The sequence below is a fragment of the Lampris incognitus genome, unplaced genomic scaffold (genome assembly GCF_029633865.1).
Source record: "Lampris incognitus isolate fLamInc1 unplaced genomic scaffold, fLamInc1.hap2 scaffold_271, whole genome shotgun sequence".
NCBI lineage: Eukaryota > Metazoa > Chordata > Actinopteri > Lampriformes > Lampridae > Lampris > Lampris incognitus.
In genome coordinates, this window is record NW_026611229.1 from 10,047 (window position 1) to 35,741 (window position 25,695).

General features: G+C 44.8%; 1 protein-coding gene across 1 annotated transcript in view; it reads left to right on the plus strand.

The window, feature by feature from the left end:
* The first annotated feature begins 868 nt into the window (after positions 1-868).
* znf438 (zinc finger protein 438) overlaps positions 869-25,695 on the plus strand; it is a 49,645-nt gene continuing 24,818 nt past the window's right edge. Inside the window, exons 1-2 of the mRNA XM_056301980.1 lie at positions 869-973; positions 24,468-24,575. The gene's annotated coding sequence lies outside the window, so the exon portion shown is untranslated. The remainder of the gene's footprint in view (positions 974-24,467; positions 24,576-25,695) is intronic.

Sequence of the window (25,695 nt, forward strand, 5' to 3'; positions counted from 1 at the left end):
TTAACAAGACAGGACATGTGTAGCCTCAGGTGATTCAAATTGCAAAACTCAACACCATGCTTCATTGCACTAAAAAGTGAGTGTAAAATACTAGCAAAGTGTGTCCGGGTTGGGTGTGTTCATCTGTATGCGAGTTTATCAATATACTTGTGCCATTATTACCGTTTATCCCGTGAAAAAATGCAATATACAGCGATGAGTCCTGTCACTTCAACATTATACCGCCAATTTATTATTATTACTAAAATTAGTATTAGTATTATTATTATTAGTAGTAGTAGTGTTAGTATGAGAAGCTGTAGTTGCAGTGGTACACTAGTGACAAGATAGCCTCGGCATGTGAACTGTTACATGTGATGTGTGAAAGGTCCTCTTTTGAGTCTTAAAACTGCAAAGCAAAACATTGGGGCTTGGGATATGAGTAACAGGAAACCGCATGTGTCTAAACAAACAAATCCTTCAAATGCTGTTTCTGACAGCTAAATGTTCTCTCTGCTCATTTCGCTGATGCAGGGGACGGTTTTCCACTGAGACAGCTGATATTGACGCTGCTTTCTCTCGCACAGCTGAGGGCCGTTGGAGGCTTACGTTTCGCAGGCGCTCATTGGCTGCGTTTGCGGAGCGCAACAAGACTTTCAAGAGCGGGACCATTTTTGCCTGAAATAGGGGTACGGAGAAACTGACGATTGGTACAATCTGTTTTGTTACGTATGCTAGGCTCATATTGTTGATTAACAAGTACAATTTGAGAACTGTTTAGTTTTTTCATTTCATTATAATGCCGATGTACAAGAATTTTGATCAACAGATAAACGTGCTCGTGTTTTTCCTCCCCTACAGCGGTAAGATAATGGTGTGGCTCAAAATGGCTGAAGAGAAACAGTTTTGAAGATCGACCGTTTAGCACGAATTTTGCACAAAATGGCCCTCTGTACTGTATAAAGACGACATTTCCTGACTACTGGGAATACAGGTGAGAATAATTTAAAGCTCCTTGAAGAATTGTGAATTTGCGTTATTCAAACGAACGCCCTGATAGGTCTCCTTTGCAATGTTATCACGGTAGTCTGTACAGCCAATGGGAAGGATTGCTGGCTTTGGCCTATATTTACAGAATGCATGGACACTTTCAGCCCCCCAAAAAAACCCCACACAAACTTGCAAAATGTATATATTCATACACGTGTGAGTGCAACAAACAGCAGATAAATGCCGTTTAGATGTCATGAAGGTATTGAGCAGGGTAAACGTGTGGCTAACCTCTGCAGGGATGCATTGCATAGATACGTTACTAGATAAGGATCCCGTGTGCTGTAGGGCTAGAATATGAAATAGAGCCATCCATCCATTTTCCGAACCGCTTATCCTGCTCTCAGGGTCGCGGGGATGCTGGAGCCTATCCCAGCACTTTGTTTAAGAGATTGTTCATATGATGGCTTGTGAACATAATGACACTGATTGCATTTAATCATTCTTTATCTGAGAGGCTTGATTGATTCCTGTCTGCTTTATATCTTCAGCTCACTTTCCAGACTTTGCTCCTCTAACACTGGAGCCTGGCAATAATAGCACAGGGAAGTTTGACCTTTATGAGGAATGTTCTACTACAAAACCTGTTGCTAAGAAAAAATATAGAACTTAATTCTTGTTTTAAAAGTGTGAACTTTGACCCAAGAGATAAGCTAGACATAAGTGAAATCATTATCAAGATTGTCACAGAAAGTTGAATCAGTTCATCTGGACACAACGTTTATTGAGAGAAAGGTTTCTCTCAATAAACATTGTGTCCAGATGAACTGATTCTTACCTGGATTATTGAACATGCATAAAGACATTATGAAGATTGCCTGAATTGTTGAAGTTTTAAATTTGAGCTATTACCGGGTTTAGAATCAAAATTTATTTTATTGTCATGTGCATTACATGCACTGGGAATTTAGCCTGGCGTTGTTGGCAAAGTACAGTTACGAGTGCAAGAAAAACACTGTCTTCAATAGAATGAAGTAAGTATGTAAAATATATATATACAAATACACACACACACACACACATATATATATATATATATATATATATAAATAACAGCAAATGTAAGTGTCATCGGGGGCAGGGGGCCTATTGATTAGTCGGGGAGGGGGCTGTTGATTAGTCCAGGGGGGCAGGGGACCTGTTGATTAGTCCAATTGCAACAGAGAAGAAACTGTTCTTGTGGCATGAGGTTTTGGTCCTGATGGCCCTCAGCCTTTTACCTGAGGGCAGACTCTCAAAAAGGTGGTGTCCAGGCTGGGAGGGGTCGGCAACAATCTTCTCTGGCCGCCTCAAGCTCCTGGAGGTGTGCAGTTCCCGGAGAGATGCGAGGCGGCAGGTGATTGCCTTCTCCGCCGAATGAATGATGCGCTGCAGAGGTTTTGGGCATTATTTGAGCAACAATCCTCAGCTGTTTTTTTTTTCTTCCTCCTTGAGCTCATCTAAATTGTGTATTTTTTATGATGATAAAGTGTATTCTAAAACTTGGCTGGGAAAATTTTATAAATACAATATTCACACATTCACATGACAAAATTATGGAAGGATGAGATCAAACTTCAAATTCAAATGGCTTTATTGGCATGATGTAACACTGCCTAACTTTGTTTGAGTCTTCCCTTCTCTGTACCTAACTTTGTTGGACGGGCCAAACTAACCGTTAGGTGGGCATTATAAAAATGTGTTACATAGTGATGTCGATAAGTAATGGAAGAAAACGCTGTACTACAAACAAGGCATTTCAGGCTGTGTTTTCTGTCAGAGAGAATAACTGCCTTTGTTGTTGACTTTGGGCTTTGTAACTGTGCAGATGTTTTACATGCACCTCTCAGCTATATAACACACTGAAGGAAAGGGGGAAACCTAAAAGGCAAGCCCTTTAAACTCATTCACACCTGGGACCTACACATTATGATTACCTTCTGAAAGCCATTCAGCAGGTCGACTGGTGAGATTGAAGGTTAAGCACCTGACTAAAGGGTACTTTAATGGTAATTGTTAAGGGATGGCTGAAGGGTTCTCATCTACTTCCCCACACAGATTTTCCTTGCTTGTATTGGAATTTGAACTGGTAACGTTCCAGTCACAACTCTGTTTCTCTGACCTTTAGGATACTACTGCCCTGGTGCTTGGCTAGACTGGTGCCAAGAATCTGTCAAAAAATCGTTGAGTGCTGATGGTATGCTGTCAACAAGTGTGGTCAGTTCAGTAGTCGTTAAGCTCTGAGCAGTCAGCGCATCACATAGATGTTGTATGTTAAAGACATTTTATTTTTATTTTTTTACCTAAGCCTTATTTTCCCATTGTCAGGAGTCAAATTGAGTGATGAGTCGCAGAATCTTCTAAAATACTTCATTGTCGCGCAATCTAGTGTCAGCCGATTGCTGCAAATGCCTACTGAGCCGCAGTGTGACCCTTCGGGGTAATTTCTGACCTCCAGACAACATCTACTAAAATAGCTCCTTCTAGCATAAATGTCTAGCTCTGTTGTATCAGTTTTCCCCCCCCTATCGTTCTTCATCTAGTTTACTCACATGGCTAATAGCTTAAGCTGCACATTGCTTTTGTCTGTTGTCAGAACTTTCATATAAACTCAGAGAATGTCTTCTGGCAATTTGTTGATACCATCTGAAAATTGATAGAAGAGTGTGGCATGTAACCCTGGCATATATTATAAACACACTCCATGTTAGTCTGGAGTCTGGAGTGCCTACTTTGGCTATTGAGCACTTTCGGTGTGGCTTCATGAGGAGAGTGGATGGAGGCAAATGAAGCTCCAGTGCATGTCCACCCAGTCATAACCAAGATCATATCCCCATATCTCACACACAACAGATTTTTTTTTAAGCAAGCCACCATCAATTGCACTTATTTGAAATATGAATTATGAATAGACGGCACAGTGGTGCATTGGTTAGTGTGGTCGCCTCGCAGCAAGAAGGTCCTGGGTTCAAGCCCTGGGGTAGTCCAACCTTGGGGGTCGTCCCAGGTCGTCCTCTGTGTGGAGTTTACATGTTCTCCCTGTGTCTGTATGGGTTTCCTCTGGATGCTCCAGTTTCCTCCCACAGACACATAGGTCAGGTGAATCGGCCGTACTAAATTGTCCCTAGGTGTGTGTGTGTGTGTGTGTGTGTGTGTGTGTGTGTGTGTGTGTGTGTGTGTGTGTGTGTGTGTGTGTGTGTGTGTGTGTGTGAGCTCTGTAATGGACTGGCAGCCTGTCCAGGGTGTCTCCCCGCCTGCTGCCCAATGACTGCTGAGATAGGCTCCAGCATCCCCGAGAGCAGGATAAGCAGTTTGGATAATGGCTGGATGGATGGATGGAATTATGAATAGGTGATATATATTATTATAATTTCTAATAATATTAAAAGTAATATTATCATATTCCAGCAAAGGAATATACTATTGTGACCAACCCCAGTAGTTCTACATGAGCTGGTTCTCAAGGTGGAAACTGTGTACCAAAGCGCATAATGATTACTACATGGTGTGCTAATTGCACATTTTCCGAGTGAAATATTGCTTTAAGGCCTAGCCTACTTTTTTCCAGCAATTCAGACCCATAACACAACTGAATCAATATTCTCTATTTAATTCTCCATTTTAAAAAGAAATGTTTTTCAAAAAACAAAAACAAAATGAAAAGGAGGGGAAAAACACAGCCCAATTCAGTGCTAAATCAAGAGACACAATTCTCCTTGTATAGTTTTTCTAGTCTATCGAGTGCCTCAGAAAGACATCTCGTCAAGAGTAGAGAAGAGAGGAACAGGGAAAGTGCATCTAAAGTCTGAATAATGAATGGAGAACATATTGTGGATGGAAAGGGATGTGGTTCAGTAATAGTCTGGTGGATAGTTCCCTGGTAAATTGTTGGTCTGGCTAGACCCTTGTTTCCAAGAACAGTTAATGAAAATTACATATGAAGTCTAATGACTAACTTGTAGAGGAATTATAGGCTGAAAGAAATAAGGTACATTATTATCTTTGTTTTGTCTTTCAGGCAATACCGTAGCTCTTGGCTTTGTTTCATTTATAGCAAGCCATTTTGTTTACCCTGCATATGGTAAAGATTTGTTGATGTGTAGTAACATCATTAGAGAGTCCTTATCTGTTAATGACAGAAGGATTCTGTGTAGACCCTATTTGGTTACAGTAACAGGATGGTAACATAGAAGGCAAATGAAATAATACACCTCCGATGGAGCCCGTCATAATCTAGCCTTACTCTCCTTCGTAAAGGTCAAGTCAGGCACGGAAAATGGAGTCGATGAAGCCCAGGTTTTAAAGAAAAAGAGAAGTAGGATAGGGATCGGCTTCAGTTGCATATATATAAGCATATCATTCAAAGATTTTCAAGGGGAATGGTGAATAATGAAATAAGAAAAAAGGCCAACATTCCAGTAATTTGGATTGAATGAACACAGGCATTATGCAGGTTTGATGAGGTGTGCTCTAAAGGAGCAGCCAAACCTTAACCTTATATGATGTGCTGGCCCATTTAGAGAGGGATTAATTTATTCATGCCCACCAGGGAAAATCACTCATTCAGCTGTAGACAGTTGGGAAAATATAACTCATTTTGGGCCTCTGCTTGTTGCTGTCTGCGAGAGGCTCATGAATTTGAAACCCAAGCCCACGCCTTGTCATTCCTCTGGGGTACCTCCCACCACAGCAGTGGGTGCGGCACGTGCATGAAAGGCAGCTGAGAGACGCTCACTTTCATCCTCTGTCATTTGGCCTCTTCCCAAACATTCTGTCTGCTCCCCCGCTCATGCTTTCCTTCAGTCTCTCTGTTTACCTCGCTCGCAAACACATTTATGTGCAAGTGTCTCCCCCTCGCTTGCTCGCTCTCTCTCCCCTCATCCCACAGCTATGATTTAGGCGTCAGGGTTGCTCCCACTCCCTCCCAGTGCCGGATCACGTTACCCTGCCATTAGTCAGTCGTTCCCCCCAGTGCGGGCGCTCCATGTCAGGCACAGAGGAGCCAGCCGGCTTGCCTGCTTGCTCACTGCAGTGCCTCACCGGGGCCTGTAGACTAGCACAGTTCAACCACAGACGCCCCTGGTCAGTGGAGGGGCTCCAGTTATGGTGCAGGCTCCCTGGAAAATGACACAGTTGAGTGGAAGGTGGGCAGCTAGGTTGGCAGCATCTCTGGCACTGTATTTTTATGCTGCACTACAGAAAAAAAGGATTTGGTCTGGACGAAAACCTAGTATCTAAGATGCTCTCATTTGACTAACCAGTGGAAAGAAGGTTTACTTTTGAAAGTTATGTGCACTGATGAGCCAAAGCATTATGACCACCTGCCTGATATGCTGTTGGTCCTCCATGTGCCGCCAAAACAGAGCCAACCCATTGAGGCAGGGACTCTACAAGTCCCCTGAAGGTCTCCTGTGGTAACGTGCACCAAAACATCAGCAGCAGATCCTTCCATTCCTGTAAGTTGTGAGGTGGAGCCACTGTGGGTCGGACATGTCGGTCTAGCACATCCCACAATTACTCAATCAGATTGAGAACTGGGGAATTTGGAGTTCAGGGCAGCACCTTGAACACTCATCTTGTTCCTCAAACCACATTCCTCCCATAACCATCATTAAAATTTTCTGTTACTTGAGCCACAGTCTGTCGGTTCAGACTAGACGGGATAGCCTTTGTTGCCCTTGCGCATCGATGAGCCTTGGGGGCCCAACACCCTGTTGCCGGTTTGTGGTTTGTCCGTCCTCGGACCACTGTTGATAGGTACTCACCACTGCTGACCGCAAGCACCCCACAAGCCTTGCCATTTCAGAGATGCTCTGACTCAGTCGTCTGGCCATAACAATTTGCCCTTTTCAAAGTTGCTCAGGTCTTTACTCCTGCCCATTTCTCCTGCATCCAACAGGTTGACAACGAGAACTGATCATTCGCTTATCAGCTAATCTACCCTGACCTTGATATGTGCCCTTGTTTGGAGATGATCAACGTTATTTGGTTCACCTGTGAGTGGTCACAATGTTTTGGCTCATCAGTGTAGCATCATATTTTGTTGTTGTTCTTTTTTTTCTTCTTTTTTTTTTGTTCTCTGGTTGATGGACAAGACAACCAGAAATATTACTCAGTGAGGCTTTATGTTGGTGGAGCTGTAGACTGCACAACAAGTCCAGCCTTTACATGCGTCACAAGTCAACCACTGATTTGTGGACCTCATCATTTTATGGTTATGTAATGTCGGCTCCCTTGACGAGTAAAACGTCTTGTTAAATCCCACGCCACCCTAGTCCCATAAAAGTGAGTGATGCAGGCAGCAGAAGAGAGCTTTGCCACCCTGTTAAGAAAGTCCCCCTCCTACTGTATGTGATCTAAGATGGGATGTTAGCGGCCCAGTGGGCTAAGCCAAAGCATGATGCTGCAGGAATTTCACTGGCTGGGCTTTATTGCTTGATTAATGGATGTTGAGTAAAACCCCTAAATCTACTGAGTAATGGTAGGATCCTGTCTGTCTAATATATGAGAAATAGAGAAGGAGAGAGAAAGAGACTGACGAGGGGTGGATGGTTGGGGGTGTACCTGTCTTAGTGCCTGGGCTGCTTAGTGCATTATGTTTTATGGAGACTACGGCATCATCTCCTATTAAGGCTGTTCTGCACTCCTCTCGAGTCACAACCCCTTTTTCTGATTATCACCAAGCTTTGGGCTCCTTTGTAATTTATTTAGTGTTGACCAATGGTTTGCACAAGGTAGCATATCACAAGTGTGATGACATACAAAGACCCTAGCTAATCCTTTGTATCTGAAAAGGCAAGCAGCCATGTGGGGCCAGTATCTCGCTCATCCCTCCATTTGGTTTACAGTGATAAGACATCTGGAACTGGAAAACAGTTGTTTTTGTTGAGCAAGAGACAGTTCCTGAGCCCGAGGGCCCGTGAGTCTGTCACAGACACAACATCAGAGCCGACTGCTTGTTTACTCCTGTCTGTTCCTCAGCAGTTTACTTCTCCCTTACGCTGGTACGGCACTGTTGTATTTGGCACGCTAATGTTTGATATGATTTGTTTCATAGAGAAGCAGAATAAATTTGGAATATTTAGACACTGGTAATACTAGACGGGGTGGTTTGGTGGGGGGTAGTTGTCTTGAAGAATAAGCCCTCTACTTAGTACATCCATCTTTTGAATGTCTAACATCTTGGCCCCTAAAGAGTTTTGGCTGCCTTTAAACTGTCATGATGCTTAGCTTGTGTCATTGCAGTGACTCAGGGGCAGCAGGACATTGTGACATAACATATGACCTAGCAGTATAACGTGACAGCAGTATTTGCAGTACTGTTGATGATTTCCATATTTTCCAATTATGGTTTTCTATTCAGTATTGACATTGATTTGGTTTACCTAAAGCTGAAACCTGTGAATTTTCTCCACTAATACATTATTATTTCATCCATCTGGACCATGGAGTCACATTACAAAATAATAACTGGCATTTTTACCTTGTTTGGGTACACCACTTAGTCTCTGCTTACCACTGTTGGAATTTTTTGACCGGGTTCCACAAATACCGGTGCTGCGGCAAAAACGTACGTGTTGGAAACATCTCATGCAGGAAAACAGATTGAAACGTGATGCCGATTTGGCAGTGCTTCAGTTGGACAGACACCCAATATTACTGTGTAACTAGTCATGCAGTATAGTTTGATGGGAGTTTGTAATTCATTTTACTGCTCATGTTATCTTTGGTTCATGGATACCTTTTTTACAAGGGTGGAACAAGTTTAACGGTGAGCTGGTGGGACACAAGTAACAATAGCTGCTACACCTTGTTTAGTCTATGAAAATCAGTTGAAATAAGTCTATTTCTTTTTTTTGTTTTTTGATTTTTTTTCTCCCTAATTGTATCCGGCCAATTATCCGACTCTTCTGAGCTGCCCTGGTCACTGCTCCACCCCCTCTGCCAATCCAGGGAGGGCTGCAAACTACCGCGTGTCTCCTCTGATACATGTAGAGTCGCCAGCCGCTTCTTTTCACCTGACAGTGAGGAGTTATGTCAGGGGGATGTAGCGTGTGGGAGGTTCATGGTATTCCCCCCAGTCCCCCCCCCCGAACAGGCGCTCCAACCGACCAGAGGAGGCGCTAGTGCAGCAACCAGGACACATGTCTGTAGAGACGCCCGACCAAGCCGGAGGTAACACGGGGATTCAGTCCGGCAATCCCCGCGTTGGAAGGCAACGGAATAGACCGCCATGCTACCTGGACGTCCCCAAATAAGTCTATTTCTCATTGCCTTCAACCTTGAACTATGTCAGAACACTGTTCTACTGTAATATTGACAGTGATGAAAGGTGGGGATGTTGGGTGGGTGGGCTATCAATAGTTCATGCTGCAGCAACAGCACCATCACAACCGAGGTACTAAGTTACAGCATTGACACTATAGACCTTGTCATAGCAAGTGCTCTACAACAATACTATAGAGAAGTACCCATAAGAATGGTCTTCTACTACTACCACTTTCGGCTGCTCCCGTTAGGGGTCGCTACAGTGGATCATCCGTTTCCATCTCTTCCTGTCCTCTGCATCTTCCTCTGTCACACCAGCCACCTGCATGTCCTCTCTCACCACATCCATAAACCTCCTCTTTGACCTTCTTCCTGTTTTCCTCTTCCCTGGCAGCTCCATATTCAGCATCCTTCTCCCAGTATACCCAGCATCTCTCCTCCACACATGTCCAAGCCATCTCAATCTTGCCTCGCTTGCTTTGACAACAAACCGTCCAACCTGAGCTGTCCCTCTAATATACTCGTTCCTAATCCTGTCCTTCTTCGTCACTCCCAGTGAAATCTTGTCTGATGCCAAAAAAATTCTCTCTGTATCTGTCTTTCTCTTTCTTTCTTTTTTGGATCCCCCCCTTTTCCTCCTAATTGTACTTGGCCAATTACCCTATTTTCTGAGCCGTCTCGGTCACTGCTCCACTCCCTCTGCCGATGCAGGGAGGGCTGCAGACTACCACATGCCTCCTCCAATACATGTGGAGTTGCCAGCCATTTCTTTTCACCTGAGAGTGAGAAGTTTCGCCAGGGGGATGTAGTGCGTGGGGGGATCATGATGCTACTCCCTCCAGCTCCCCTTCCCCCCCAATCAGGTGCCCCAACAGACCAGAGGAGGTGCTAGTGCAGTGACCAGGACACATACCCACATCCGGTTTCCCACCCACAGACACGGCCAATTGTGTCTGTTGGGACGCCCGACCAAGCCGGAGGTAACACGGGGATTCGAATAGGTGAGCCCCATCTTGGTAGTAGACGGAATAGACCGCTATGCTACCCGGACACCCCCATATCTGTCTTTCTCTTTCTCACGTGCATGCACACACACACAAGCGCACGTGCGTTTCTTAATTTTGCCCTTGTTGAGTCCAAGCTGTGTCTCCCCCAAAAAGCTAGCATGAGAATCAGAAAAGAAAAGTGAATTCGTAGCGACCCTTGCTGTTAGCCAGTCTTTTCACTGAAACTAAGTAACACAAACTTCACGAGTTTGGCGTTTGTCCTGTTGTGTTATTTGAGCATTGTTTGGACAATGTGTCTCCAGTCTCTTCACTTCCATTTTTTTCCTCCAAAACATCGAAGAAAATGGATGATAACGTAAATGATCCACCTTGTTCTTGCTAACGCCCGTGCTCAGCTTCCCCTCTCCACTCACACAAGTCTCACCTCACTGAACATACTGTCACCCTGTACATCCTCTGTCATTGGTCAAAAGTCAGCGGCCTGATTGCTGAATGAATTTAATCCAGATGATCAGTCAAGGGGGCGTGTCACAATGTCTGTCACTCAGTATGAAGGTGACTGGAAGCTGGTGCTACTGTGTTTGGGCTGTAAAAATAAGCCCATTTAGATATATCACATGTTTTTCTTGTGACTATTTGGCTGCTGCTCTAGGTTCCACCAAAATTGAAAACAATCTGTTCTAAGGGTTTTTTTTGTTTTTTTAATATAAATTTATCTCTAGTTTTTCCCCTTATCCCACCCGATTAACCCAATGGCGTATGGCCCGAACGCTTGTCAAATAACTCCCCTGGCTCACGCTTCCACAGGAAGGAGATAGTCGTAACACCAGCTTCCTTCAAACTCGTGTCAGCTGCTCTCGCTATTTTACACGGTGAAGCATCGCATGGATTGCATTACCTTCAGGCTGCGAAGGAGACGTAGGGAGAATGCTTTCGGTTGCTTGGCTGCAGGCGCCCGGGTGGGCCAGAGGGGTCGCTGGAGAACGACGAGTCACCTGAACACCACACTGATCTACACCCACTATCCCTCGGGTAAGGGTGGCCTAATGAATGCCTTACCCCGTGGACGCTCCGGCCGTGACCGGTTACGGCGAGTCTGAGATACGAACCTCCCAGCCACATGACGAGCGGGTTGCAAGAACGGCGGTTTATTCCGCTCGGCCATCAGAGCGGCCCTGTTCTATTATTTATTTATTTTTTTTAACAATAGTTTTCTCATCTTTATTGTAAAAGGTAGGGAGAGCTTAACCCTGTTAGCCTATTAATATTGGCCATCCCTGAATATTGTTTCTGTCCAACAGCGGTGCCTCATCATCACCATGTTTTCAAATGGAAGAAATAACGACTTGATAATGGAGAAAAATTGTGGGTTTTAGGTTTTAAAAAGAGATCTGTTTTTCTGGGGTGTCTGTGGTTGTACATGTTTTGTGCTATTGTTTTTATTTTAGTTCCTTTAGCTCTGTCATATTTGGTGCAGATACAAGTTTCAGTTCCCTGACTTGCAGATAACCTAGGCCGTTGAGTTTCTATCCTTTTTGACTCAGGATAAGCTCATTGCTATTATTGGCTAAGACTCTGTCCTCTCTGCCATTATAAATTACAACCATGTCATACTGCAAGTTTTCCCTAGAGGACTAAAACTCTCGTTTAATGTTCTTCGAAATGGAATAGCGGTTAAGACACCCTCGTTTGCAGCCACATGTAGCCCTAAGGGCCTGGGATCAAATCCCTCCAGGACTTTCTTCCTTTTTATGTCAATCTCTTGATCTGCTTTTCTGTCCTTCTGTCTTTGTGAGAAAAAAAAGACAACTGGACCACCCGTTTCCTCTTAAAAAAACTAAAAAAAACTAAATCTTGCTCTGTTCCCTCTCTCAGCGGAGGCCTTTGGTTATTATGTCCCTTGGGCCACAGCTGGCCATTGAGCTTGTATCACTATCCCCCCCCATACGACGGTAATGTTGACCTGGCAGTGCATTAAGGCAGGTCTTCAGCTACACCCGAGATCCAGTTAGACACGCTAAGCCCTCTACAGCTCGCCAGAGACCTCTACATTACTGCCTTACACGGCCAGAAAAGCTCTGCACATGTTTGAGGAGGATTTCAGGAGATATTTGTTTTGTTTGCTGTTATGTTTCTTTCCTTTCTCAAAGGGCTCTGCCTCAGCTATGGTACATGCACACACACACACACACACACACACACACACACACACACACACACACACACACACACACACACACACACACACACACACACACCAGCCAGTTTCACACCTTTCCTTGTGTGAGCCTCTGCTTTCCTTGCAGGTTAAAATACAATGTAATCTCTTCCTTCAACTCTCTTTTGCACACGCACAAACACACACACACACACACACACACACACTATAACACAACACACGTGTATGCACCACGCCAGTATTACTTCATCATTTATAATGCTCAGGAAAATATACCCTCAGACTGGGAAAGGTATGAAACTGACTAACCTTGGCGTTGATACTTGTGTGGCTTAAGGTTAATGCTAAACTGGTGTAATCCATTATTTGGTTGGTTTCAGAGCAGAGATAGGGAGGTTCAGCATGTACCTGTCAGTACTAAATGATTGCTCATTTCCTGCCAGAGGCGGGGGTGGGATGGAGTAATGGCAAGCAGCTGCCTCAGCTGGACGTTACCTTTTTCTTTCTGTTTGTTGCTGTTCTCCCAGGCTAGCTTACGTTCCAGCACTCCTTGTTTTGTTAAAGGGCTGCACTGCTTGTTTTAACACTGATGGTTGAATACAATGCATGGTGTCATTCATCTTAATCACTCAGGGTGTAGCGTGATGCAGTGTTGTTGTACAATAAAATGTCCACTAGTTGATGAAATTAGCAGCCCCCTACTTCCAAATCCAAAACCCGCTCTTGAATATCCTTTTTATTCTTTCCACTATTGCCTTCTCCTTTTGATTAGCTAAATGGGCCATTGATCTGCCAAGTTGCGGCAGTGTGAGTGGGGGAGGGGGGGGTATTTATCACATGGTCACAGGAGCATGCAGGATGCTGCTCCTCCAACAGACGGTCCCTCTTTCATTGGAAAACGATAAGCATAAATCTGTGGAATGTGTCCTTGTAAAATAAGTCTACAGTGGACTGGGGACTGGGAATGGTTGGTCTGCACCGCTCTCTCCAGGCAGTGGAATTAGTGAGCCAATACTCTGTGGGGTTTGCTGACATTTGAGGAAAAAAAAAAAACACCTTCAGCAAAGGCAGGCTTGCAAATCAGTGTCACAAGTGCCGGATTGGTGCTGTAAAATGGGAAAGAGGATGTGAGTGCTCCACAGGGCCCCCCACAGCAACATGAAGAAACATGGCACAGGTGAATCACAGCCAATTAACAAAGCAATTAAGATCAGACTCTCTGCACAGTGGAGAATTGTGAATAGCTTAGATTGGTCCTCAAAAGAAAAGCTCTTTCATTCATAGATTTGGGGGGGGGGGGATTCACACCCCTTCCTCTCTTATGCCCACCATGTATCATACAAGGGATATGAGTTGAAAAGAGCAAGCTGGTGTCACATGATAAAACCCATCTATGCTCCATCGAAAGGACCATTCTCAATGCATTCTCTATACATATTTCAGCTTGAGAAAAGTTATTTCAATTAATAATGTCACTTCAAGTACATGCTTCGGACGTAGTTCCTACCATGGCCATGTCAACTGTGAGCCAAACCATTTGTGACGTCATTCCTCATCTGGCAAGTGATAAACATTTTATAAATACTACGTATTGAGCATGTCTGCAGTTTTATCGCCACTCTCCGCTGCCAAAGTAACCTCTCCATTTGATGGATGTATTTCCTAATTTTATGCTATCGCCTCAAGCTAATGGCATGTTATGGTTGTGCCTATAAAAACTATAGATTCAGCCATTAAATAACTTTTTTTTTTTCCAGAAAATTTCAGATTGTGGGAAGACACAAGTAGTAATTAGAGCATCTGGCCAAATGTAGTGGTCTTTCTCTGCTAGACAATTTTAGGTTGTGCTTTCTTCTGTTTTGTTGATTTTGTCAGTGCTCCGTTCCTTTCCTGAGTTGGTTCCTAAAATAGGCTTTTTTATGTTCCTTGGGCTACAGTGCTCTCTTGGGTCATGTAAACGTCCTGGTCAGTGGTTGGACTTCTCCGAGTGGACACTCTATATGCCACAAGTTCGTTGTTGTTTTTTTCCTTGATGTTTCCATTGAAAAGATTTAAACCAAAGAGCATTTTTCCTATGTTTAGGTGGTAGCCCTGTGTTTGTGTTTAACTCTTTTGAACAGCCTCATCATGTGACCGAGTAGAAATAGGCTTCTTGCAGCAGGGCTTAGCCTACTGGTGATAAGTGTTCTCTGTTCAGGGTACAAAGCAAACCTCTGTTTCCTGAGCTGTCTTGTGCAATTTGTGCTGAGTTCAGTAAAGTGCCAGAACATTTACCCCTACGTTCCACCTCAGCCCGTAGCTGCAGAAAGACATGTTTATCCATGACAGTGATGGGAAATGCTAGCATAGCCTAGCATGCTGAATTGTGAGATTGCTAAGATAATTATATTTTCTTGCTTTTCTTGCACTGTGTTTGCGCTGTGTTTCACGTCTGCAATTCCACTAGGTCACATTCCTTGCATGTGCAGTTTCTTGGCAAATAAAAAATGACTTTCATTCCATCTGAAACACCTCCTTCTTACCACTAAACCCTGTGTGAATATTTTTCTTTCTGCTCTAGTTCACCTATTAATGCCAACAGGATCCCTTTCACATTACTGTAGAAATAAGTCACATTGCCCAAATCACTTCCTCTTCTCTTTCCTTTCAGGCAGGAAAGGGTTACTCTCCATGTTTCCTGTCTAATTCCCAAGGCTCTGGCTACGTTCTGATTGCTTTCTTGATGTTAAACATTCCCAGGCTCCTATAACCTTCTAGCTTGCCTGTACCGTCCAAGAGCCGTCCCAGGTGAACGAGTGGGCGAACCTCCTCTGTTTTTTAAGGATAAAATCTCTACAATTTTTTTTCTCATAGGGGGTTGGAGATATGTGGATGGGGGGGCGGTGTTGGGAAAATTTTCTTTCTTCTTTGCATTCCTTAGCACAAGGCTATGGGAAAGCATGTTTTCCCAACAATGTTTTGTTTGAAATTGCCTTTCTTGTGAAACTGGGGTGAAACTGCAGGCCCAGATCCAAAATGCAAAAACAAACGTATAAATAAAAATAAAACTGCCCAACTTCTTAAGTGAGAATTTTACTGTCTAAATGAAATAGCACTGTGAGTGCTTGGATCTGTCAAACTATATTGTTCTTGGAGACTTGAACCAAAAGGATGCTGCCATACTTTGCCACATCATAGTAGTTTATAGTCTAGTCAGTCGTTCCGATCTGTTTCATTCCCATAATTCCTCTTACTTCAATAGTTCCCTCCTACATTTGATTCCCCCTCTCCTGAGGCACCTAATCAGCAGCAGCATTATGTTATCTTCTCAGGACCAATGGGTTATTCACACAAGTTCTAAACAAACCCTCTCCAGACTGAACAAACATGGCTGCTTCGAGGCTGCAATATGGATATGACCCAGGAGCAGAGCTGGGCCGAGCCAGGCTATATTTAGCCCAGTGATGCTCAGGCTAATTGCCCTCCCAGGCCTAATCATTTCCAGGCTCTGCAGCTCACAAATGACTGGATGAGAAGCTAAATACCCACTAACCTCATGTTATAGAGTTGTCGACATCTATAGGGCTGTCAGAGAGCTACACAGAAAAGACAAATTAGCACAACATGCTTTTGGCTTGTATACAATTATACCTATCTATAACCTCTTAAAATTGTAGTGGTCAGTATTGATGTCAGGTGTTGTATTTTAACTCGCATAAGATTTAGCACCCTGTTTTCCTACCTCGGTATTCGTAATGTTAAAATTTATCGGCCGGATCCGCTGCTGGCAAGTATGCAAGGCTCCTTTTCAGTTCATCCTAGCTGCTGAACTTGCTTTAGGAATCCCTTGTGAATGCTATAGCTTGACATGTCAGTTGCTAATCCCACACAGCATTCTCACAGGGAGCTGTACCCTCCCACGGTGCACTGTAGCTGGCCAAGCTGCACTATGTGGGCATAACCTGTCAGAAAAGAGGGCTCCATGGGTGCCTCTACATGGGCAGTGTAGCCTTTACTTTTATTTAGAGTTGATTACAAAGTGGACTTGCTGGGCAGCGATATTTTTAATTTTCTTTCTTCAGCTGCATGTGCTTGTACATGTGTGCATTTCCCCATGGGACAAAGTGCTTGTGTTAACACACACATGCACTTACATTCACGCATGTATGTCTTCATGTTCATGTAGGATTACATAGTTTCTTGAGGGGTTCCTGTCCCCTGGTTTGCCCTGGTGAAGCAGCAGGCATGTGATGACTGGGGTCAGGGGGCGAGGGCCTTGCAGTGAGAGGAGGTAGAATGAAGCGAGGAGAGCACTTAGAGGTAGCACGGCTGCCCAACTGATACTCAGCCCCAGGAAAAGGGTTTTCCTTTCTGGCCTGGTTCCTGTTTGCTGGGGAAACTGGCTTTTCCAAATCCCTTTTTATTACACACACACACACCTTGTAAGGACCAGGTGAATGGATGGGGATGAAAATGATGTTATAAAACTCAAACACTTAAATAGGGCATTTATGAATAGGTTACTTGTAACTTTGAGGCGCAGTTCAGCCTTATCGTAATTAGTAGGCTTAGTGTACACTGACCTAGAAGTACACTAGACCAGCTGTAATGTACTTTTTTAATATACTTTTTGTTTTTAATATTTATTGCACATTATTTGTTTTTTGTGTGGCACTGTGATCCGTGTGAAACACAATCTCATTCCCCATAAAAAAAAGACATGCATGTTAGGGTTAATACTCCTGTCTGTGCCCTTGACTGAGGCATGGCAAGACAAACTGGAGTTGTTCCCGGGGTGCTGCACGGCGGCTGCTGCCCACTGCTGCTAGCTACACAGCTAGGATGGGTTAAATGCAGAGCGTAATTTCCCCACAGGGGTCAATAAGGTATCTCAAAATTTTTAAAAAAATGTATGACACATGCATATGTGCAAATGACAATAAAAGCAGTCTAAGAATAAGTTCAAGTCAAGTGGTATACGCAGCAAGAACTTAGTGATGCTGTAGACCCAGTAATGAGAAACCTACTCAATATTAGTTGAATTAAAACTGTTTTGGGTAGAATAGAGACTAATTAGAACACATGCAATTAAAATCACCTCAAAAAAATTTTAAGACCCAAGCTTACACTCATCCTCATATCCTGTAAGTCATGTGCTGTGTGCTCTCATGAGGTGAGTTTGGGAGAGAGAGGGAGAGCGACAGAGAGTAGCAGTGAGAGAAAGGGTAAGTGAACTGTGTTTGTCAGCTTTTTAAACCCTGAAATTGATTCTTCTTCTCCACTCTTTATTCTAATGACAAGCTAATCCCCCCCACTCTCCTGTTTCTCTCCGTTATAAATAGACCCTCTTATTTCCCCGCTCCACTGTGAGCAGCTTCTGAAAATTAGCGCTCATGATGAGTCTGCGCTCTCGGCAATCAATTTGCTACGCTACGTCCCTCCAAAAAGGTTACCTGTAGCAATTGAGACCCGGCTGCATAACCTCGAATTCCCCTCCTCTGCCAAATTTCATTCAGCTAATTAAATAAATGGCTTTCGTCTTGAGAGTCAGCTGAATGAAATGTCAAAATATTGATGTTGAATAGCCAGGTGATTCCAGGGCATTTGTTATCGGGAACAGAGGGTGGGCGTTAGAAATACAGCCCTGGGATAAGTGGGTGTGTCTGCCGCAGGGCTGGTTTAATGATGTTAGTAGAGATCTGATTATTTATGAGACTATAAGTTATTCATACTCAGCGCAGGCTATCCATCACAGCTGGAGTAAAGTGTTTAGGTTCTCTGTTGATCAGAACAGACAGACAGCTAAACACTGCCACTATCTGAACTTCTGAAATTGTACCACTTAACTGGTAAAGCCAGCCAAGAGTTCAGTACCTATCAAGAGCAGGTTTAGCAATCTTTGTAATGTAGTCCAATGAGGGACTGGCAAGTTATTTGTACCACACCTTGGATTAAAAAGGTTTTGCCTTGTGACCCCCACACATCTCATTGTTCTAATGCTCTCTTTTTTTTTTTACCAGCGGCTGTAATGTAAACAGCATGTTTGTTTTTGTCGTCCTCCACCCACTTGGGCGCTGACCTTCCGAGCAGTATTTGAGGTGTGCAGGAATGCTGCCTGCTGAAGGTATAGACAATGTTGTTTTTGGGTGAAGGGCTCCCCCTGACCTCACCTCTCACCTCCCCTCCTCCTTCTCTCACTCCTCCTAAGCTCACCTCCCTGTAAACCAGATCCAGCTTCTCAAGACAAACTGCCCAGACCTGTGGAGAGTTTGCACATCTTTTTATCGGCAAGGTCATGTAATGACCTATACCTGTCAAGGACCCCCTCCATGATGGAGCTGGAGCAAAAGCTGGCCTTGGACCCTCGAACCGCCAAGCTTTCCGAGAAATAGAACATCACACGTCAAACAGGGAAAGGTGTGACTGGAGTGGAAAATTTGACATAGAGGATTTTTGTGGAAATATGGATAACATCCATGTGTCTGGACTTGGAAAGGGCACCGTTAGATAGTCTTATTGTGTGTGTGTGTGTGTGTGTGTGCGCGCGCGCACGTGCATGTGCATGTGTGTGTGTGCGTGTGTGTATATGTGTCTGTGTGTTCCTGCTGGCCAGTGGACAGGTCTGCGGAGTGTCTGGCAGGCTGCAGGGTCTCTGGGTTGCTCTGATAGTGGTTATTCCTTTGAGGCCCGAACATACCGTGGATAACTGCACTGGCCTAGTCCAGAGTCTGATCTCAGGCCAGTCTCTAATGAGCCAAAGCTTCAGCTGCCAGGACCAAGGCAGAATAAAGATACACCCGTGGTTGGTTGGTTGGTTGAGCACATCATCAGACGTGTAACATGGGTTTGATGGTTCATAGCCCTAAACCCCTTTGCTCTGGCTCCTTGTTGGAATATAAGGGATGCCTGGATGCACCCTCAGAGAAAGAGCCCACCCTTCTTCTCTTTCTCTTCTCCCTTGATCTGCCTCAGTTTCCCCCCAACCCCCTTTCCCAAAACCGTCTTTCTTTCTTCCCTCTCCCCTCCCAGTGCCTTGTCAGATCCGCAGGGCCAGATTTTTATCGCTTTTCTGTGAGTCCTGCAAGGGGAACCTTGAGGGTCTCAGAGGGATCAATTTAAAAGAGAAGTGCTTGTCTCTCCTCTCCGTGGCCCTCTCGGCTGATTGGGCCGGCTCGCCAGGAACAAGCAGGCTTTTGATCTCTTCCTCGACACTCTTAAGTTTTTGTTGGAGCCTGGCTCTTAAAAAGTAAGTCTCACCCAAACGGTGTTTCTATTCCATTTCCTGAGCGCAATGTGCCCTATCCCTTTTCTGCTCACCTGTGAGAGAGACCAAGTGAACGTTGTTGCAAACCTGTTGGGTGGTATCAGAATCTATGGTTAAAGATTGACTTCTTCTTTGAAGACGTGATCAGGAATCTGTGTCTTCAGGTGAAAGGTATAGTGAGGAGGACTGCTGGTCCTCAGGCAGCTCGCTTTAACGACCAGTGAGAAGATGCTGGGAGCCACATGCATAATTCACTTGCTGTGGGTAACTATTCTCTCTCTCTTTCTCTCTGGTACAAAGAGAGGGAGGGGAGATTTCTGTGTTACCATGCAGAGCTGTGTTCAAGTTGCTTTTTTTGTGTATGACATGAGGGAACAGTGACTCTTTAGGAAGAGACTAGACGATCTGGCCAAAAAATGTCACGTCCCCCCCCCCCTCCATATATTCACTTACAGTGCTGTAATAGATTTATGCTCATCTCATTGTCCATGGCATTAAGGGAAATGTTCTAAGCTTATTCTTACATAGCCTCTGCTGTGGCCCAGTGGTTAGCGCTGTTGCCTCACAGCAAGGAGGTCCTGGGTTCAAACCCCAGACCATCCCAGATCCTTTCTGTGTGGAGTTTGCATGTTCTCCCCGTGTCTGCGTGGGTTTCCTCTGGGTGCTTTGCTTTCCTCCCACCATCAAAAAGACATGTATTTTAGGGTTAATACTCCTGTCTGTACCCCCTGAGCAAGGCAATGGAAAGAAGAACTGGAGTTGGTCCCCGGGTGCTGCAGCTGCCCACTGCTCCTATACAATAGGATGGGTTAAATGCGGAGAACACATTTGTTGTAAGAATACGACAAAATAAAATGGCTTTCTTCTTCTTTCTTATTCTAATATGAAATGGTTGCTGCAGAAGGAGCAGCAACAGTCAGTGCCCTTTGTGGATGAGAGCCAGGCCCTGCCATATCTCTCCTCCTCCTCGTCTTCCTCCTCTCCTGTCTCCTCTCGGGTCACGGGAGGTCACACAAGAGTTTTTCTTTCTCTACCTCACCGACCTCTGCTCTCCAGGGAAAACTCAAGTCACGACTCAGGATTAAAATTCCATGGTAAATTTAACCAAACCATGCCACATGAGTTGTTTTATTTACAAGAGTATATTTAAATAACCATGCTGGTTTCCTCTGCCAGTTGGATGGGATCAGCAGCAGCATTTCTTTGCCAGTGATCCCAGCTTTTGCTGAGGCCACACCTACGAAAGGTGACACGGAGAGAATCTGAAAGTTGGAGTTGGCCCGGATGAGAGATTCTGTTCCCGTAAAGTAAAGCTCACCTTATTTTTAGGGCTCTTAAAAGCTTGTTGATGACATCATCAGTGTAACGCTTCTTTAATTGAGGTTTAATGCTAGAGTAGAGAGAGGAGGGCTGTAATTTACTCGCCCCTGTCCCGGAATACGAAACGACAGAGTTTTGCGGTTTGGGTTAATTTGGTATGCAGCTGTGGGATACCTTGCACTTAAGTGCTTTTAATGCACTGGTATTTAAACTAAAAAATCTCAGAAGAAACTTAGTTTATGTTGTTTTTTTTACTGACTTGCTAGTTTCTTTTGTTTAGTTTCAGGTTAACGCTACATTCCCACCTCCCCCCCACTAGAAGTAACTGACAAAAGTGTAATTCTGTTGTCCCTTTATTCAGACTGTTAGACACCGATTAGCCACAGCTTAGGCTATATACATCTGATTTGTACTTTTGAACTGAAAATGTTATGGTAGTCATTTTTTCCCCTGCTTCTCTTGTACAACCAACAAGGTTTCAGACCTGGAAGGGGAAAACCCATTCTCTCTGCAGCCCAAGTTGCCTCCGAAATGGGATCATTTTGAATGTTAAAAAAGACATATGTCATTCCTGCCCCAGAGCGTTGTGAGGCAGTATGTTTTCAATAGGCCGAGGTGGGCAGAGGAGGAGGAAAGGGTGGCGAGGATGCTGTGGTACACAGAATGGCATTTGGTGCGTCATTATGAATGTATGTCCACAGAGCCTGGGCGTAATGACATTCATCTTCCTGCCCAGGCACACGCACACACACGCACACACACACACATATACACACACACACACACAAACACAAACACAGCACTCTACCTGCTCTTTATCCCATCTGCTATATCAGGGCCTGTATAAACAACAGGCCTGTTTGAAGTGGAAAGCCTTAATCACAAGTGTAATCATTTACATTGCTAGCTGGTTACTGGCCTGATAAAGAAGAGGGGGAGGCGGACCTCTCGACCCATTGAAATGCCAAGGGCCGGGGGGGGGACAATAGACAGCACCAAAGGATTTGAGGAGGGATGGATTTGTTGTAACAAAAAAGCGTTAAGTGCTTACAAATTATATTGGTTCGAATTTTGCTGTTCTCGTTGTACATAGTCATCTCGTTCGTCAAGCAGGCAGTTGTTGACCTGGTCTCTGAGGCCACATTTACAGTGATCAGCCTTCGTTTGACGGGATTTGTGCATGGAAACGATCTCCAGGATTAAATGTCATTGCACATTCTGTAGTGCAGCTTCTGTAGCGTACATTACCTCAGGTTGTTCTTGTGAAGTGAAGAAGTTTCCTTTTTTTTCTCCTTAGATCCTCACACAGATCCCATTGTAGCAGTCTGGCCGAGCAGGCCTCAGCCTCAGCCAAACCCTGTTCCCTCCAATTCAGTCTATAGAAGTTGGTAATGAGCGTTGTCATATCTGACAAAAAGACCCCCGCTTTGTGGCTACACAGAGGCATGGAGAAAGAGAGGGGCTGAGAGGGAGTGAGTGTTTGATATGAGCTGGATTGGGTTGATCCATGACTCTGCCTATAAGTTTGCTGTTGAGATCCTCTAGTCCAGACTGTGACCCAGCCAGTCATATCCAGCTCTATTTGGACCATTAAACGAGTGCTTTTTTTTTTCAACCCCTTTTTCTCCCCACTTGTATCCGGCTAATATCCCCACTCTTCTGAGCCGTCCCAGTCGCTGCTCCACCCCCTCTGCTGATCCGGGGAGGGCTGCAGATTACCACGTCTCCTCTGATACATGTGGAGTCGCCAGGTGCTTCTTTTCACCTGACAGTGAGGAGTTTCGCCAGGGGGGCGTAGCGCGTGGGAGGATCACACTATTCCCCCCAGTTCCCCCACCCCACCGAACAGATGCCCCGACCGACCAGAGGAGGCGCTAGTGCAGCGACCAGGACACACAACCACATCGGGGTTCCCACCTGCAGACACAGCCAATTGTGTCTGTGGAGATGCCCGACCAAGCCGGAGGTAACACGGGGATTCGAACTGGCGATCCCCGTGTTGGTAGGCAACGGAATAGGCTGCCACACTACCCGGACGCCCCTGAACAAGTGCTTTTGAACGTTAAAGTTTCTCTAAAACTTTCCATTTCATGGTTAATGCTTGCATAGATGATGTGCACAACTTCAGGGCTCCTCCTTGGAGTTAATAAAGGTAAACCTACCCTGAAGAAGTATTGTCCTTGTCCTGCCAAAAATATGAACATGTTAGTCAGTTGAACTTATCTTGCAGTTGGCGTGAAGGTTAATATTAAGAGGAGTCTTTCTTTCCAGAATAAGCATTTTTCTATCTTACCTCATCTTGATTAACTAGTGTCTTGTACTTCGGAGTAGGTGACTCGGTGTTTTGTCTAAGCACAGGTCATGGCACAAAAATCGGCCTTTGCATTCCAGCAGGGTGTGTTCGTTTTACAATAATTCATCCAGACAACTAGAAAGATATTCTGTGAATATGCACTGAGAAACTCTCTCGTGTGTGTGTGTGTGTGTGTGTGTGTGTGAGATTTGTATAATTGCATGCGTGTCTGTTTGCAAGTTTGTGTGTGCAAATGTGTAGCAAATGTGTAGATTTGTTCAGTGCCCAGACAATTCAGGTGTCAGAGTGCATTAGCTCCCCAAGCTGAGTGAGCCACGGAGAGAGCCCGGAGATACACTGCAGGTTCTGCTAAGTTGCATATGAACTGTGGTGTCTGCTCCCTCCAGCCCCCACTCTCCACAAAAACACACACACACGATTTTCCTCCTTTGTCAACCCCCCATACACATGACCGCTTTCCGCTCCTGAGGTGCTCTAACAAGGTTGTTGGAAGAGGATAAGGCGTGTTAACTGAATAATTCACACACAAGAGCGCTCCTTATTTATTTAATACGACTGGATCTGACTGAGTGGGCAGCCCGCGTCCCCAACCGCCTATACACCGTTAGCTAAACGAGCCCTCGCTTTCGCTTAATGGAAGGCCAAAGTGACAGGCATTTAGAGAAGTGGGTAAGGGGGGTTGGGGGATTTGTAGGAGAGACATTTGTGTGCGGTGCATGTGCTTATGAAACAGGCAGTGCATAGCCGCCATGGCGCGTGAATCATGTCGATGCATTGTGTACTTTGTCACAGTACCATGTTTCCCATGATATCTTGACACCAACAGATCACATCTGAGATCCCCGACTTATTTAGGGAAAGTCTCTGGGGATTTGTAGATGGAGTTTTCTGCTTTCCCATTCCACTCCATTGTAATTCACTCTGGATGTGTGTCAGGTGACATTAGAATGTAAAAAAAATAATCTTAAAAAAATAATCTAAAACTGACATCTTTTGTCCACATTAAGTTTATTGTTTTTTTTTTTTTTATTGAATCTTGCCGAAATTAGATTTGAATTGTGTGTTTTGTTTTGTTTTTTTGTGCATTAAGTTGGTAGAATTTGAGGGTTCGTGTTTGCCATGTTTCAGGGGAGTGTGGAGAGGGAGGGACAGGACCTCCACCCTGGCACTACCCAGAGAGAGGAGGAGCTGTCAATGAGGGAGGTGTAAAAGAGGGAGGACGTAACCACCAACTTGGTAAGCTCTGAGTTTAACTTTGGTTCGAGTGACGTCTCTGTTAACATGTTTCCTAACTCGTAGAGACTGTGAGAGTGGAAAAAAATCTTTATTTGGAAAAGAGGGCAAGATGAGCAATAAATGTCCTTCGCGTTCTGCTGTTTATCGTGTGAAACCTAATAACCAGGGTACGGTTCAAGTCCATCCTCTACCATCTAGGACATCCTTCCCGGCCCTCTTCTCGTGCTGCTCCTCATTCTCTTCTTCCTGTTGACAGAGGCAGCCCTGCTCAGTGGGAGCCATACGGGGCCACAGTTCCTGTGTGTGTGTGTGTGTGTGTGTGTGTGTTCTGTGTGTGCGTGCGTGCGTGTATGTGTGTGCGTGTGTGCGTGTCCCCCAGGAGAATGAAATCCCACAGCTCACATTGACCTCATTATAAAAATAGCTCATCTATCCAACCATTGCATTTCCCTCCATTTCCCCTCTCCTCACTCTCTTACTCCGTGGGCTCCCTCCTCTCTCTCACTCTCTCCAGCAGTGTTTGCTGTGGACTTAACTCCAGATTAACAGCTTATATAAGTCTTTGTAACGGCAAGGTTTTCCCTGCACCTGTCATCACTTATCCAGCTGTAATCTCTGATCGTGAGATATATGTCTCTTAATTCCGAAACGTCTCTGGCGTGATGGTGGTGATGATGATGATGATGGCTGTATTCTATGAGAGCTAATGTTAAGCGTGTTTGCTCCCACCGTTCAGATCAATTCTCGAATTGGGTTGTTACAAAGTTAAAGCCATGATGGATGTTACAGGCTATTCTGCTCTCTCTTTTAGTGGGCTTCCTCTCCCATCTACATACCTGAGCGCATCGTTACACCCCCTCTCCCAGCGCAGCGAAATCCCCCATTAGAGTGAGCAGCGCTCGTGTCTGGTTAATTTAACAGCAGCTTCAGCTAAGGTAACAACAGTCATTACAGTCTGGGGCGCTCTTTGATCCTGGCACACAATGTTTCCCGGGGTTTTTAAAGCCCATCAAAGACACCTTAGCAGTTGCTCAATTAGTGGACTGTAACTTCTCCCAGCTCTGCCCAGACAGATGGTGGGAGACCAGATAGTACCTCCCTTGTCCCTGGATCTCCCCTC